The 16,036-nt window shown below is 36.4% G+C and overlaps 1 protein-coding gene across 5 annotated transcripts in view; it reads left to right on the plus strand.

Moving 5' to 3' along the window:
* The first annotated feature begins 626 nt into the window (after positions 1-626).
* AADAT (aminoadipate aminotransferase) overlaps positions 627-16,036 on the plus strand; it is a 104,666-nt gene continuing 89,256 nt past the window's right edge. For 3 of the 5 annotated variants that reach the window (XM_081332778.1, XM_081332781.1, XM_081332782.1), the window contains exon 1: positions 627-713. The gene's annotated coding sequence lies outside the window, so the exon portion shown is untranslated. Of the gene's footprint in view, positions 915-16,036 lie in introns of all 5 variants that reach the window. The other 2 variants (XM_081332779.1, XM_081332780.1) reach the window with 2 other exon arrangements.

The raw sequence follows: 16,036 nt of genomic DNA on the forward strand, positions 1-16,036 counted from the left end.
CTCCAGCAACCCAGACTGGCTGTCTCTGGTCCTGCAATTGGTTAGTCCCAGGCAGCAAGAGTGGGTTCAAACCCATTGGCTGCCACCTAGGGGCTAGACTATATATTGTGGCTGGTTGCAGTCCAAGTTTCAGTACAGTTGCAGCAAGAATAAAGTATGAGTTATCCTGTACTCAGCCTCCTGTGAACCCAAGAGCCCACGACTTAACAGTCCATATAAATAGAAGCTTACTGGCAGTTTGAGCCGCTTCTATGTTAACCTAATAAACGTGTTGCTGTTTTCACCATTCGCCTCGTAAATGCCTCACTGATCCCGAAACAACAGGAACACTGTACATGTTCAGTAATTCAGCTTTTAGTATTGGTTTTCATGTTCCAGAGCTGTGCTCTCGTGATTTTAAAATTGTCCAGGGAAAGCCTACGTTAAACTAATTACCACACACCTTGGACTAATATTGCATTACACTTGATGTTTGCTTTCTTTTAACTGTTGAATCCGTTCTGACCATTTTTTAGTGATACAAACATATTCGAACTAATGAAAACGATACGGAGAAGGAGGCAACTGAGAGAGGGAGGGAGGGAGGTTTAAAAACACCCACGCACATGCCCAGAACAACCCAAGCAGTTCAGCGAGAAAAGGCCAGCTTTTCTGCAAGTCTAAAACGGATTCCCGAGTTCTGGGAGGCCTGAGAAAGCAGCGGAGTCATAAAGGTTGAGCAGAGAATCGTTTCTGCAGTCTCGAATCTGAGAATTGGCTTGCATCAGCGGTATTAGGGGAAGGTTCGGGTTGTTTCAGGGGCTCGTTTTGAGCAGCAGCAGCAGCAAAACCCAGGCCTCGCAGTCGCCGTGCTTCTTTAGAGCTCCCTTTCGCTGCCGGACGGCCATAACGCTTGAAAGCTGACGGCACCCTCGGTTCGTGTTCCCTTCCTACCTCTTTCTTGGGCCGGCCTTGTCCAGCCAAGTAGGGCGGTGTTTCACGGAGGCTTTTCCATTCGTTTAGCTGGCTCTTTGTTTTTTGTGTTGTCTTCTTTGAGCGATATGCGGTGGGTGGACTAGAGAGCGTGCTTTGCTTAATTTTGTTCGCCCTGCCTGTTCCTGTTTCCAGACCTGCAGCCTCACAAATTGCGGTTGGAACCGCAGATAGGGAAACGTCAAAGCTATGCTTTCTGCCCACGAACGGTGCCCCAATAGTTTCTCTCGTTTTCTAGAATAAGCTTCCTTTTCTGGGTGGCTGGGGAGAGAATGAGAGCGCGCGAGATGGAAAGTGATTGAAGAGAAACATTCAGCGCCTATTCAAAAAAAACGCATTTAGGGTATGCATAAGAAAGAATTCTACCTCATTGATGCATGGGCTATTTTATATGGATTACTGTATTTAAAAAGCTAAACAACCGCTAGATGGCAGCATAGAGATACAGAAAATATTCTTTGTCTCCTTATTAGTGGTCATCCGGAAGTTTCAGAGTAGATAGGCTAGATGCCTGGAATAAATAACCAAACAAAATTCACATAAGGTGTAATTGGCCGAATGCTTGCTTAATATCTCATATAAACCCAACCATTGTAATTTGTGGCTAGAGAGCCAGTTTGGTCTGGTCGTTAAGGCACTAGTTTAGAAACCAGGTGATGTGAGTAGTCACCTGAGGCCTACTGGGTGACTTCAGGCCAGACACATTCTCAGCCTAAACAATAGGAAGAAGAAACACTAACAATATGTGGTTAGTTCTGGTTGAAGGTATCTCTTATGAGTTATGCAACTGAATTTTTCCAGAATAGAGGTGGTCTCAAACATATTTCTAGACAAATAGTAATAGGAACAAGATAAAATAATTAAAATACTGTTCCTCAGCATACCTAATAGCTGGGAAGTGTGTAGTAAAAAATAGTCTCAGTGGGCTTGCGTGTCATTTATTGTAATTGTTAATAGAGGAGTTGTTGCTTATTGGAAAAATACATTTCATATATAAAGATATATTTTAAGTACAATCCCATGAAAAACATTTTTTCAACTTGGAATCCTCCCAGTGTGTTAGACTACAACTCCTTTACTTACCAGGAAAGAAAAGGCAGCCTTAGAATTCCAAGCTGAAAAGGACAGTAGCTAGTTAGTGCTTCTGTTCAAGTGTTCATAGTAAGAATAGAAAATGGAAAAGGTGAACACAGAGTCACATGTAAGTTACTTTTTATTTTCTGTCTGCCTGCAACATTTTTAAGAAACCAGATGCATTTATTGTTTTAGGAGCTTTAGCAGAATCCCAAAAGCTGCATGGTGTAATACATTTATCTTTGTTTTTTAAATTTTATTGAATGTACATTTAAAAACAAAAGTGGACATGTTACAACTTCCCTGGCTACAGCACTGCTATTAGTATTACCTTATGTAACAAAAAGAAAAACAGAAAAGTAAAATACATTCTATGACGGGACAGAATATGACAAAATGTACATATAATATCTGTAAATTTTCTGGTAAACCATCTTTCGGTCGTCTACGTTGTACTTAAATATCTTTCAATTGTGTCTTGATATAGGTGCTAGTGAAAAGTCTTAGCGTTATCAACTAATCAATCGATAGTCATCTCAGCGTTCCTCCTTATCTCTAAGCATTTGTACAAATGTTTCAAAATTTCATAATACTCTGTTTCAATTTTATTTTTAATCTCTAAAGTTAACCTGTCCATTTTGGCGCAGGATAGAATTTTGTTTATTATTTCTTCTTCAGTAGGAGTTTCCGTTCTTTTCCATTTTTGGGAGTAGGCCAATCTTGGTGTGGTTAAAATATGCAATAGTAAGTAAAAAAGATGCTTTGCTGAGTTTATCATTAATAATCCCTAATAAGAAGGTTTCTGGTTTTAAATCATTTTTTTGTAATAATATTTCTTCAAGCCAATTTTTTATCCGGTGCCAAAAATTTTGCGCTTTTAAACTTTCCCACCACATGTGATAGTAGGTCCGTGGAAGCTTTCTGCATTTCCAGCATGTCAGTGAGGTTTTTTTATCTATTTTTGCTAGCCTTGTGGAGGGAAGGTACCATCTATAAAACATCTTGTATAAATTTTCTTTATAAGAGGTGGGTAGCGTTAACCTCCTCTTTCTATCCCATAGTGATTGCCAATTGTTTAGGTCTATACTGTAACCGAAATTTTGCTCCAGATTAGCATTGTATCTTTTACCTGTTCTTCTAACATATCTTGTTCTAATAAATATTGGTATATCTTTTTTATCATTTGGTCTTCTGTTCCTAGAAGGATTTTATCTAATTGTGAATGCTCTAATTTTATCCCTGGTTCTTTTTTGTCTTTTCTGTATCGTGACTGTATTTGTAAGTATGCCCACCATTCCAGCTCTATACCGTCTTCTAATAGTCTTTTCCTTGTTTTCAAATCTCTGTTCTCACCTAAGATATCTTTATATGTGATTACTCTTCCTAGGTTTATTAATTTGGGGTGCATGAATATCTCTAATAATGATAGCCAATTGGGGATTTCTATATAGTTAATTTTTTTAATTTTAATCCACATGTCTAAAAGTGCCCGTCTAATATAATGATTCTGGAAGTACTGATGAGCCTTATATTTCCCATCCCACATTATGGTATGCCACCCTATCTGCATATCGTGGCCTTCTAATGCTAGTGGTCTTTATTCCTTAAATGTATCCAATCCTTTATCCATACCGATATTGCTGCCTTATAATATTTTTCCCAATTCAGGAGGCCAAGCCCTCCTCTTTCCTTTGCATCCTTTAATAATTTTGATTTAATTCTCGGTTTTTTACCTTGCCAAATAAATTTGGATGTAATTCTGTTTAAATTTTCAAAAAAATCCTTGCCTAATTTAATTGGAATAAAAAGAGTAATTTGGGAAGTATATTCATCTTGATTGTTGCTATTCTCCCCATAAAGGAGAGCTGCAGGTTTTTCCATCTGTCTAAGTGCTGTAATTTGATCTATTAATTTGTCATAATTTTCTCTTTTAAGTGTAATACATCTTGCCGACAGTTGGATCCCCAAGTACCTTACTCTTTTAGATGTCTGGATGTTAATTTTTTTCTACTAGCTCAGTTTCTTATAAATTAGACATGTTTTTAACTAACATTTTAGTTTTTTCTTTATTAATCTTCAACCGAGCAACATCTCCATAATTTTCCAGCACCTGTAGTAGTCTTGTTTCAGATTCTAAGGGGTCTTCCAAAATGAAAAGTAAATCATCTGCATAGGCCTGTAATTTAAATGTCTCTTTTCTGGTTTCTAGTCCTTTAATCAGCTTATCTTTTTGGATTCTTCTTGTGAGTACTTCTAAAGAACAAATAATAGAGGAGATAGTGGGCAACCTTGTCTCGTGCTTTTTTGTATTTGAACACTATTTGTTAATTCTCCGTTTATGATTACTTTTGCTTCTTGTTTGGAATAGATTGCTTTAAACATGTTTATAAATCTTTCCCCAAATTCCATCCGTTTAAGTTGAGTCAACATAAAATTCCATTTGACATATTGAACGCTTTCTCAGCGTCAACAAAAATCAATGCCATTTGTTTTTTGCTGTGTGATTCATAATATTCTGAGGTGTCTAGTATAATCCTAACATTGTGTCTAATTTGTCTTTTGGGCAAGAAGCCATTTTGGTCAGTATGGATAAATTCAGCCAAGTATTTTTTTTAATCTTTCTGCCATTATGGTCATGAAAATCTTGTAATCCGTATTCAATAAAGAAATGGACCTATTGTTGACCTTGTTGAAAATGTTTAATGTATGTTTTTAATGCAGGTCAAATAGGAGTTTTCTTTAGGAATTAGTGAGATGGTTTCTTTTTTCCATGAGTTTTGGATTTTTGCTGTGTTTAGTACATCGTTAAGTATGTCCAATAAAGTTGGGGCCAAAAGTTCTTGGAAGTTCTTATATGTTTCAGATGGTAATCCGTGGGGACCAGGTGTTTTATTACTTTTTTGCTTTTTAATTGCTTCTATAATTTCCTGAGGGGACGCGGTGGCTCAGTGGGTTAGGACGCTGAGCTTGTCGATCAGAAGGTTGGCAGTTTGGTAGGTCGAATCCTGAGTGCCGCGTAACAGAGTGAGCGCCTGTTACTCATCCCAGCTTCTGCCACCCTAGCAGTTCGAAAGCACGTAAAAATGCAAGTAGAAAAATAGGTACCACTATGGTGGGAAGGTAACAGCGTTCCGTGCACCTTTGGCATCTAGTCATGCTGGCCACATGACCACAGAGACATCCTCGGAAAAGTGCTGGCTCTTCGGCTTTGAAACGGAGATGAGCACCGAGTTGGAAACGACTAGCACACATGTGCGGGGGAACCTTTACCTTTATAGTTTCCTGGGCTGTTATGTCCTTATTTAATATATTTTGAAATTCTTCCGGATCCTTCGGTAAGTCCGCTTTCATAAGATATTGTGATATTCTTTCCTCAGTAATCTTTTTGAAATTTTTATAGAGATTTTTATAGAATTCATACGTCACCCATTTTTTTTCTTCATTTTGATGTACCGTCTCCTCTGCTTCATTGCATAGTTTACTAATCCATCTTTTATCTTTTTTTTCAGTCTATAGGCCAACCATCTCCCGGGTTTGTTTGCCTGTTCAAAAAAATTTTTGTCTAATACTTTTTATTTTTTGTGCCATTTCTTCCTTTTCTATAATGTTCAATTTATGCTTATTTAAATCTAGTTGTTGTTTTAGGTCTCTACATTGTGGGGGTTTTTGTAGTTCTAATTCTAATTTTTTGTGTTCTTCTAAACTTTTTCGATATTGCCTTTTCTTTTTATCTTCATTGGCCATGTACACAATTGCAGTTCCTCTCATAACGGCCTTGGCCGTATCCCATAATTTTTGAGTGCTGGTCTCCTCTTTCTTGTTTGTCTGGAGGAATATCCACATTTGTTCTTTCATCTTTTGCTTAAATTTTATTTGGTTTAGGATTGCCTTTTTTAGAGTCCACCTCCTTGTTGTTTCTGTTCTTTCCATTTAATTATAATAGGGTTATGCTCTGCCCAAGTATTAATGTCTATTACTACATTGTCTATATCTGAATTTAATTCTTTCGTTGTCCAGACCATATCAGTTCTGGACCACGATTGGTGCCACCCTGAATAATATGTAAATTGCTTTTCATTCAAATTTCTCTTCCTCCAACTATCTTGAATATTTAATTTTTGTGCCATTTTCAAGAAAGTACCGGATAAAATTCTTCTGGTTCGTTTCCTTACTTCCTCACTCTTATAGTCTAATTCTCTGTCTATAATTGCATTAAAATCACCAATTAAACAAATGTTCTCATATTCAATATCAGCAATAACCTTATGCAGTTTCTTATAAAATTGTCTTTGTTTCTCATTGGGGGCATAAATTCCTACCAGGGCGACCTTTTTTTTATTCAGGGAAATTTCAATGATCAGTATTCTACCTTCTTCATCTTGGATAGATTTGTTTTGTTGGGATTCTTTCTTTAACATATATCACAATTCCTCCTTTCTTCTGCTGTGAAAGTGATACAAATTTGATTCCTAGCTTAGAGTGGTTTAGTAGATCTTGGTCTTGGTTCTTTATATGTGTTTCTTGTAAAATTATTATGTCTTGAGCTTGTTCAAAATTATATTTCTCTTAGCCAGGGAGTTTAGTCCATTTACATTTAATGATAATACTTTTAATATTTCCACATTACTGCCTATGTTTTGATCTTGTTGCTCTTGTCTGTCTATCTTCTTTGAGTTCTTTGTGTCTACTTTCAACATCGTCATCGTCATTTTCATTTTTTCTCTTCTGTTTCCCATTTTTTGCCTTGTGATTCTCGTGTCTTTCTATTATATCTCTCTGTATTGCTCTCTTCTCTTAACTCTCTTTCTTCTGATTCATCTTCATTGCTTAGGTGCTGCTGGAAAAACTCTTCTGCTTTGTCAATCGTATCTATCCTGTATCTTTTTTCTTGCCACGTCACCAGAATCCCTTCCAGCATCTGCCACCTAAAATTGATGTTTTGTATTATTAATTTTGATGTGATATGTTGGTAGGACCTTCTTAGATCTCTTACCCTCCTGGGAACTTGTTTGAGGACTGTTAGTTGTTTGCCTCTGTATTCTGTTGGGTTGTCCCTGGTTCTGTGCAAGATCTCATCCCTAACTGACCTTAACAAATCTAATATGTACTTCCTTAGGTAGGTTATTTCTTCTCACGTAGTTTGTGAGGATTCTGTGTATTTCATCAATCTCATTTTCCATCTCTTTTTCCCCCCTCCCTAAGGCCCTCTAACAAGTCCATCATCATTTCTGGGAGGTCCTCCCCCTTCTCTTCTTTCATGTTTTGAAAACGTAGATAATGGTCTGCTTTCTCAGTTTTTTTCTAATTCTTTGTTTGCTTGTGAGAGTTTTTCATTCATTTCATTTACTCTTCTTTCCTCCTTATTCATTCTGTCTTCCATTTCTAATAATTTCTGATCATTTTTGGGACTTCCGGTGGCAACGCCGCGCCGATGGCGGCTTTTTTCGGCTGCCCGTCCTGAGGTTTTGTCAGAATGACAGAGACAGTGAAAATCAGCTGTCCCGCGGCTTGTAAACCTCCTTCTCGGGAGAAGAAGGGGACGTGAACTTTCCTCGGGTAGAGGTAGAGCTCCCCTAGACCCCCAGAAATATCTGGGGGTCGGAGGGTGTGAGCTCCCTCGGAGCCCAAGGCTTTCTCCGAATCCAGGACGCCTTTGCTCCGAGCTGATGGGGCGAAGCTAGACACTGCATCCACATCTGCTGATTATAGCGATCTGTGATTGATTTGAAAGCAGACAGTGCTGATCAAGAGGAGTTAAATTTGCAAGTATTTGGAACTTTAACTCGGGGAGTATTAATTTTCTCCATACCCTAATTTGATTTTGAAAGGGAAAATATGGTGCCGGAATGTTTGTTTTTTTTGAAAGAATAAAGCGTGAAGAAAGAGATATATTTTGTAACAAAGTTTGAATAACATATTGGATTTTTGTGTATTTGAGAGTTTTTAAAGTTTTTAAAGATTTTTCTGGGAATTTATCTTGAAGTGCATAGGGAAAGTGAAAGCGATAAGGGAAAGTGAATTTTAACAAGCGGGGAAATGGCTTCAAGACAGCAGGGAATTCCTGTTGTTCCTAAAAGTTCAATTTTCTCTCCTGTAACACAGCCTGCAGTGCAATCCACATCGAAGCCCAAATCTCCTCCACCTTCTCCCCCACCACCTGCATTTACACTTAAGGATTTGCAGGATGCTTTGAAGCTTCAAGCTCAGCAAACAGCTCAACAAATAAAGGAAGAGATGGCTGAACTTTTTGAGAGTAAAAATAGAGAGATGAGAGAAGACATATTGCTCGCACTCCAAGGGCTGATCACACACATTGAACGTTTAGATGATCGTGTGGATGAGGTTGTGGAAAACAGTGCAAAATTAGAAAGTAGAATTGCTACAGTTGAAAATAAAATTGATAGAACGGAGGATGAGGTGACTATCTCACAATATAGAGACATGGAATTTGCCTTGAGAATAAGAGGATTGAAAGAGAACCCACGTGAAGACTTGAAGGAGGAGGTAGCAAAAGATATAGCTCCCATTTTGGGATGTGATCCTGAGGAATTATCAAGAGAGGTGGATAAAATATTTAGGGTTAACTCTTGGATTGTAAGGCAGAAAAATTTACCTAGAGATGTGGTGATTTATTTTTCTAAGAGGTCACTCCGAAATGCAATTATCCAGGCCTTTTATCAACAGAGATTTCTAATTGCAGGTCAGGATATTATAATTTTAAAAGAAATACCTCCAAAAATTTTGAGAAAGAGAAAAGATTTTGGTTTCCTGTCTGAGGAGCTTAAAAATTGACAGATTCAGTTCAGATGGGAGATACCTATCGGAATGGTGGTGAATTACGTAGGGACACGATATTGACTTAACACGATTTCAAAGGCAAAAGATTTTTATATTCATGTCCTGAAAGCAGGTTCACCACCATCTCCACAACTTAAGAGAAAAGAAGAAAAGTTGGAAGATAAACAGCAAACTGAAGGTGCAATGTCATTCGTTGCTGGAGAGGCACAGCAGGCTGAGTCTACTGAACAGTTTTTGGTGTTAAAGGATGATCCAAAGGAACAGAGAATGACACGGGCTGCGTATAAATGTAAAGAAAAGGAGCAATTGAAACAGAAGATAGATTCTGGTTCTACAATACAAGGTCCTGTTACTACTGAGGCAGTGGGAGGAGCAAGACTGAAGAGACCAACTGAGGATCTTCAGGCATTGTTCTATAGGCTTCAGGTCGCAAAGAATGGCGACAAAGTTCCTGACTTGGAATGTTAATGGCCTGAATTCACCACAAAAAAGAATTTCATTACCTGAAGCAACATAAAAATGATATTGTTTGCTTACAAGAAACTCATATTAGTGCGAAAGATCAAAGGTATCTGATTAATTCCCAAGTGGGATTACATTTTATTGCATCTGCTCCAGATAAAAAGAGTGGAGTGGTTATCTACTCAAGAAAAGACTTGCCAGTTAGATTAATTGAGACTGATATACAAGGAAGATATGTTATTATTGAACTACTGTTACAAGGCAAGAAAGGTCTTATTATTGGATTATATGCACCTAATCAACAGCAAAGAAAGTTTTATAAGCTTTTACATGACAAAATAACTCAATTGGATTATAAATCTGTTATGATGGCTGACTGGAATGGTGTTTTGGACTCATGTAAGGATAAGAAGGGATCTTTTAAAAATACCCCTAATCGTTCTAAACTGCCTAAAGCCTTTTTTGATTTGAAAGATGATTTGGAATTAAGAGATATTTGGCGGGAGTGAAATTTGGAGGACAGAGACTTTACCTTCTTTTGTGACAGGCATCAATCGTTTTCCAGAATTGTTTTTTTTTAATTACTAATGATCTTTTTTCTAGGGTTAAAAAGGTCAAGATTTTTTCCACAACACTATCGGATCATAGTCTGGTATGGATGGAGTTGTTAATGAAGATGGGATTAGAAGATCTTGGAGACTGAATGAAAATTTATTTAGATATGATGAGTTCTCGGAGAAATGTAGGGAACATTTTAAAGAATTTTTTGCTTTGAATATGCATAAAGGTATTCGATTGAAATGGTTTCGGATGCTAGTAAAGCTTATATGAGAGAGGTTTTGATTTATATGCATAATAGACATAGGCGTAAGCAGATGCAAAAACGTAAAGAGTTGGAAGAAGAAATTAAGTTGAAAGAGAAAGCTCTTATTTTGAACCCACTAGATAAGAGAGTAAGGGACTCAATAAATTTGCTGAAAGAGCAATTTAATATGTTAATGGCAGATCAGGTTGCAACTAACTTGTGGTATGCGAAACAATACTTTTTTTTATTATTGAAAAGTTTTACAATACATTTTATCTTTAACAAAACAAAAACCTTCCCAACCCCCTCCCCTCCCACCCCCTTCCCACTCACCAACCCTCCCCATCCCCTCCCTTCCCCCTCCCCCCTCCCCGACTTCCCAGAGCTAAGTACAGGGTATAAGAATACAAACAATCATAATCTACTTTATGCAAACAATCATAAACTATTAAAACTATCGCACTTTAACTCATATAGATTAACTCCAAACAGTATAAATATCACATCAATAATTATTCAAATGCTGGATAATACTTTTTAGTCCCATATTTACTCCGTAGTATCTCTCTGTTGCAAATAGTCTTTCAGGTACACTAAAGTCTTTGCCATATCCTCGAAATTGAAAACTTTACAGTCCATTCTTCTATAATCGGTAGTTCTTCCTTTTTACTAAGAGTCTTACTGCCATAGTTAAATTCAACATCCACTTGATATCCACAACAATAGTGTCAATAAAAATACCCAATAAAAACAATTGCAGACAAAACAAATTTACATCAATCATTAAAGACCAATTTTCTATTCTCCTTTCCAGCTGGGCTTTAAATTTCCATACTAAAACCAAGTTTATGCAATCTTTCCTTCTCTTAATATATTATACAGCTTCAAGTACCATGCATTACTTTCCAAACTTAATTTTTTTTTATATATAATCACCTCATTTTTATATTTTCTATTACGTGTTTCATTATTGCCCATAAAAATAGCTTACACATTACTTTCCAAACTTAAAATTTTTTATATATAATCACATCATTTTTATATTTTCTATTACATGTTTCCTTATTGCCCATAAAAATAGCTTACAAGTTAGCTTTCATCTATAATTTTTCCCAAATTTGCAACAGAGCATATCACAAAGTATATACCTTAAACACATTATCCACCTTCTTATCACACAATAGATATACATACCAACCAAATAGCAAATCATAACCTTCAAAATTTCTGTAAGCACTACTACAATTCTTCCCAATTAAGTTTTCGTAATTATCTTAAAATTAGAACAACATAAAATATTACAAAGCATAATTATTTTATATAACTCTACATTTGAGGGTGAAAAATATATCCCCAAATATTTAACCGTTCTAACAATTTCAATTCCCGTTTACTCTTCTAGAACCACACTTTATAATCCTTATTACATTATTATCTCCTTCAGTTCTGCAACTAAATCTTCAGGCTTGTCTCGTTCGTCTAGAAGCAGCACGCCTCTTCCAATTTCTGGCCTCCTCCAGTGACACTGAAATTTGATCCACTCCTGTAATTTTCTCATCTGTCTGCATTGTTCCTTCAGCACCTTGTAAGTTCTCTCTTGTGTCGTTGAGACTCTCTCTCACCTTTCTTCTTTGTAGATTCCAAAAGTGGTATGGGGGCTGCTTTTAAAACATTACTGTAAAAATCACGTGCCTGAATCACCGTAGTAAGACGATGCTTCATACCTTCATAGGTCACCACCATACCCACTGGTATCTCCCATCTAAACTTGATATCACGTCGTCTCAATTCTTGTGTCAAAAAAGCAAATTCCTTCCTTTTTCTTAAAATTCTTGGAGGGATCTCTTAAAATCAAGACTTTTTGCTCAGCAATTACAAATTCAATGTTGTAGGAGGCTTGAATAACTTCATTTCTAATCACTCTCTTTGTAAAATAAACCACATCTCTGGGTAATTTCCTTTGTCTTGCAATCCACGAATTAACACGGAAAATTTTATCTATATCTTCCATTATTTCATCTGCTGGTCGCCCCAGCACCCCTTCCAGAGCCTCAGAAACTATTTTCTTCAAGTTTTCTTTAGGATTTTCTTTTAAGCCTCTAATCCTTACAGCAAACTCCATCTGATAATACTGTACCAAGGTCAAATCACAATCAATTTTCTCTACCACATTTTCAGTTTCTGTCATTTTTACTTCCAGTCTAGTATCATTTTGACTGAGATCTTCCACTCTTTCATCCAAATTCTCAATACATGTAGCCATGCCTTGAAATGCAGATAAAATGTCTGCTCTTATTTCTGTTAGTTTCTCTGTAATCATTTCATCCATAACCTCAGCTAGTTTTCCTGTTAACTTCTCCAACTTTTTATCCATTATCTCAGCAAATTGTTGCAATTGCAGCACATTCTGCAAATCTTTAACTGTAAGGGCTGATGCAAATACGGGTGCAGAGGGCAACAAGGCTTGCAACAAAGACTGCTGCACCAGAGCAGAAACTTTAGAAGATATAGCCGCCATTTTCACCCACTATTGTTTGCTACGCACTTCCACTTTCAAGCTCAGCAAAGTCCATTGAGTTAAATATCAAAAAACCATTTTCACCTAAATCTCCTGTATCGCTCTGCCTGCGTCCTCGTTCTCCAAAGTTCTTTCTTGCTAGCAGGGATGGTTGCGGACGCCCTGTTCTGCTCCAAAAAGCCCGGAGCAGAAGCGCCTCGCAGTCCGGAGCATGCCCAGGCTTCATGGGGGCTCAATCCTTCAGCCGACAAAACTTTAAGTTCTGGCGGCCCCGGAGAGCTCTACCCCTACCTGGGCGCTCACCCCCTCCTCTTCTCCCAAGGAGGGGGCTTCCGAGCCGCCGAAACAGCTGATCGGCGCTGTTTTCGGTGGCTCTACGGAGCCGCGAGGCTGACAGCCGAAAAATGACTGCCTCCGGCGACACCTTGCCATCCGGAAGTCCGAAACAATACTTTTTATAATGCAAATAAACCTGGTAGGTGGTTAGCTTATCAATTAAGGAAAAAACAGAAATTACGTACTATAGAGAAAATAGAATATAAGTGTAAAGAGGTTTATCAAGAAAATTTGATTAAAAAGGGTTTTTTAGATTTTTATGCAAATTTATATGCCAGTGAGAATATACAAGCTTTAGATATAGATAAGTATCTACAGGAAGCACATATTCCTATTCTCTCAAATGAGCAACGGGAGGAGATGAATCGATTAATCACTTCTGAGGAAATCATTTCAGCAATTAAACAGTTAAAATTGGGTAAGGCTCCTGGTACAGATGGGTTATCAGCAACTTATTATAAATTATTATTTGCAGAGATGGTAGAACCGTTAAAGGAATTATTTAACAATATCCAGGCTGGAGGGGTGCCTCCGTCCTGGAGAAGGGCTTTTATATTGCTGATTCCAAAGGAGGAGCAAGATCCCACCCAACCAAAGAATTATAGACCTATATCGCTTTTAAATATAGATTATAAAATCTTTGCAAAAATATTGGCAAATAGATTAATGCAGGTTTTGAAACAAATGATTCATAGTGATCAGTCTAGATTTATAACTGGAAGACATATGAAATATAATGTAAGACAAATTGTAAATTTAATAGAGTATTTGGATAAGAACAACCAAGTCCCTGCGGCACTGATATTTTTAGATGCTGAAAAAGCATTTGATCAATTGAATTGGCAATTTTTATTGAAAGTTGTTGATAAGATGAATTTTGGGGATAAATTTTTGCAATCTATTAAGGCTATATATTAACAACAATCGGCACAAATTATAATTAATGGGAGATTAACAGATGCATTTAAAATTGAAAAAGGTACAAGACAGGGATGCCCCCTTTCACCATTGTTGTTTGTTTTAACATTGGAGATTTTATTGATTAAAATTCGTGTATCAACTAAAATAAGGGGAATAAAAATAAAGCAGAATGATTATAGTTTAAGAGCATTTGCGGATGACTTGGTTGTTACACTATCTCAACCGACTCAATCGGTTACAGCTTTAATGGAAATTATAACTCAATATGGGAAAGTTTCTGGTTTTAAGATAAATAATTATCTAAAAATATGACTATGAATGAAAAAGAAAAGTTAGTAAAACTAATGGGTTTTGAAATAGTGAAAAAGGTTAAATATTTGGGAGAATATATTTCAGCTTCAGATGTGAAATTATATAAGAACAACTATGAGATATTATGGCAAAAAGTACAAAAGGAGTTAGATAGTTGGAAAAAATTACAATTATCTCTGTTGGGGAGAATTGCAGCTGTTAAAATGAATGTTCTACCAAAGTTTCTTTTTTTGTTTGAAATGATACCTATATTGAAAAAGGATGCCAATTTGGATGAGTGGCAGAAGGGTATTAATAAATTTATTTGGGCAGGGAAAGGCTGAGAGTTAAATTTAAGATCTTACAAGATGTACGGGAAAGAGGAGGACTTAAAGTGCCTAATTTGAAATTATATTATGATGCGGTTGTTTTATCAGCGGTTAGTGACTGGCTTAATTTAACAAATGAAAGATTACTTTACCTTGAGGCAGGGGACTTATTATATGGGTGGCATGCATATTTAGTTTATGATAAAAAAGTGGATAAGGCATTTAAATCTCACATTTTAAGAAGCGCCTTATTGCGCATATGGAAAAAATATTACTTTAAGTTAAATTATAAAATACCAATTTGGGGGATTCGTGGGCATGCGATAGAGGGTGTATCTGTGGGTGTGAGCTTGGATATGACTTCATATAAGGAATTACTTAGATGGATAGGGAATGGTTGGCAATTAAAATCATTAGGTGAGTTAAAACAAGAAAATATCATACAGTCTTGGTTTCAATATACTCAATTGCAAACGAGGTGGAAGATAGATCAGAAAATTGGTATTACATTAACTGATGGAAATTTGGTAAAACAAATTAAAGATCAAAACCGAGCGCATATAAAGAGAATATATAATGCTTTAATAGAATTGGATTCTGAAACAGAATTAAAGATTGTATGATAAAGTGGGCTCAAAATATTCAAGAACCAATTTCATTGGATACATGGGAGGTAATTTGGGTTAGAAATGTGAAATTTACCCAGGCTCAAAATTTAAGAGAAAACTTTTATAAAATGTTTTATAGATGGCATTTGGATACCCAAAAATTGTCCCGCATGTATCCTAACTTACAGCCCAAATGTTGGAGATGTGGTAGTTTGGATGCTACCTGTTATCATATATGGTGGACTTATAGAAATGTTAAAGCTTTTTGGATTAAAATTTGGTGGAATATTCGAAGGATTTTTAAGAGTAAGATAAAATTTTCTCCACAATTGTTTTTATTGGGTATTGTTATAGATTGTGATACTAAAGAAACAAATTTGATGTTGAATTTGATAGCAGCAAGGCTCTTGGTAGGTCAATATTGGAAGAAAGATAGTTTGCCTACTATAGAAGATTGGTCCACTTAAGGTGTCAAATTTGCCAGAAATGGCTAAGATTTCTGCTTATTTGAAGGATCATTCACAAGAAAGATACATTTCGGTCTGGAGAAGATGGATAGATTATATTCAGAACAAATATGGGACTAAAAAGTTTCATCTAGCTTATGAATGAATTATAGAATGATATTAATATTAGTATGTTTTTATGATATTTTTATTAGTTTTTATTATATTTTATTATTTTTATTAGTATTGTTTAATAATATGGATATTATCTTGTTTTTATGTTCTTATCATGTTTACTTTTATCTTGTTTGTGTTCATGTTAAAGGGGAGTTAAAGTGTGTTAGGAACTTGGTTACGTATATAGTTGGTTAATGTTATTTAGATTTTGATTGTTATTTTTGTAACGCTGTATTCAGTTCTGAGAAGTGGGGGAGGGGGAGGGGTGGTGGTTTGGGGGTGGGTTTGTATTGTAACTT

Source organism: Vipera berus (assembly GCF_964194415.1).
Source record: "Vipera berus genome assembly, chromosome: 7".
Taxonomy (NCBI): Eukaryota; Metazoa; Chordata; class Lepidosauria; order Squamata; family Viperidae; genus Vipera; species Vipera berus.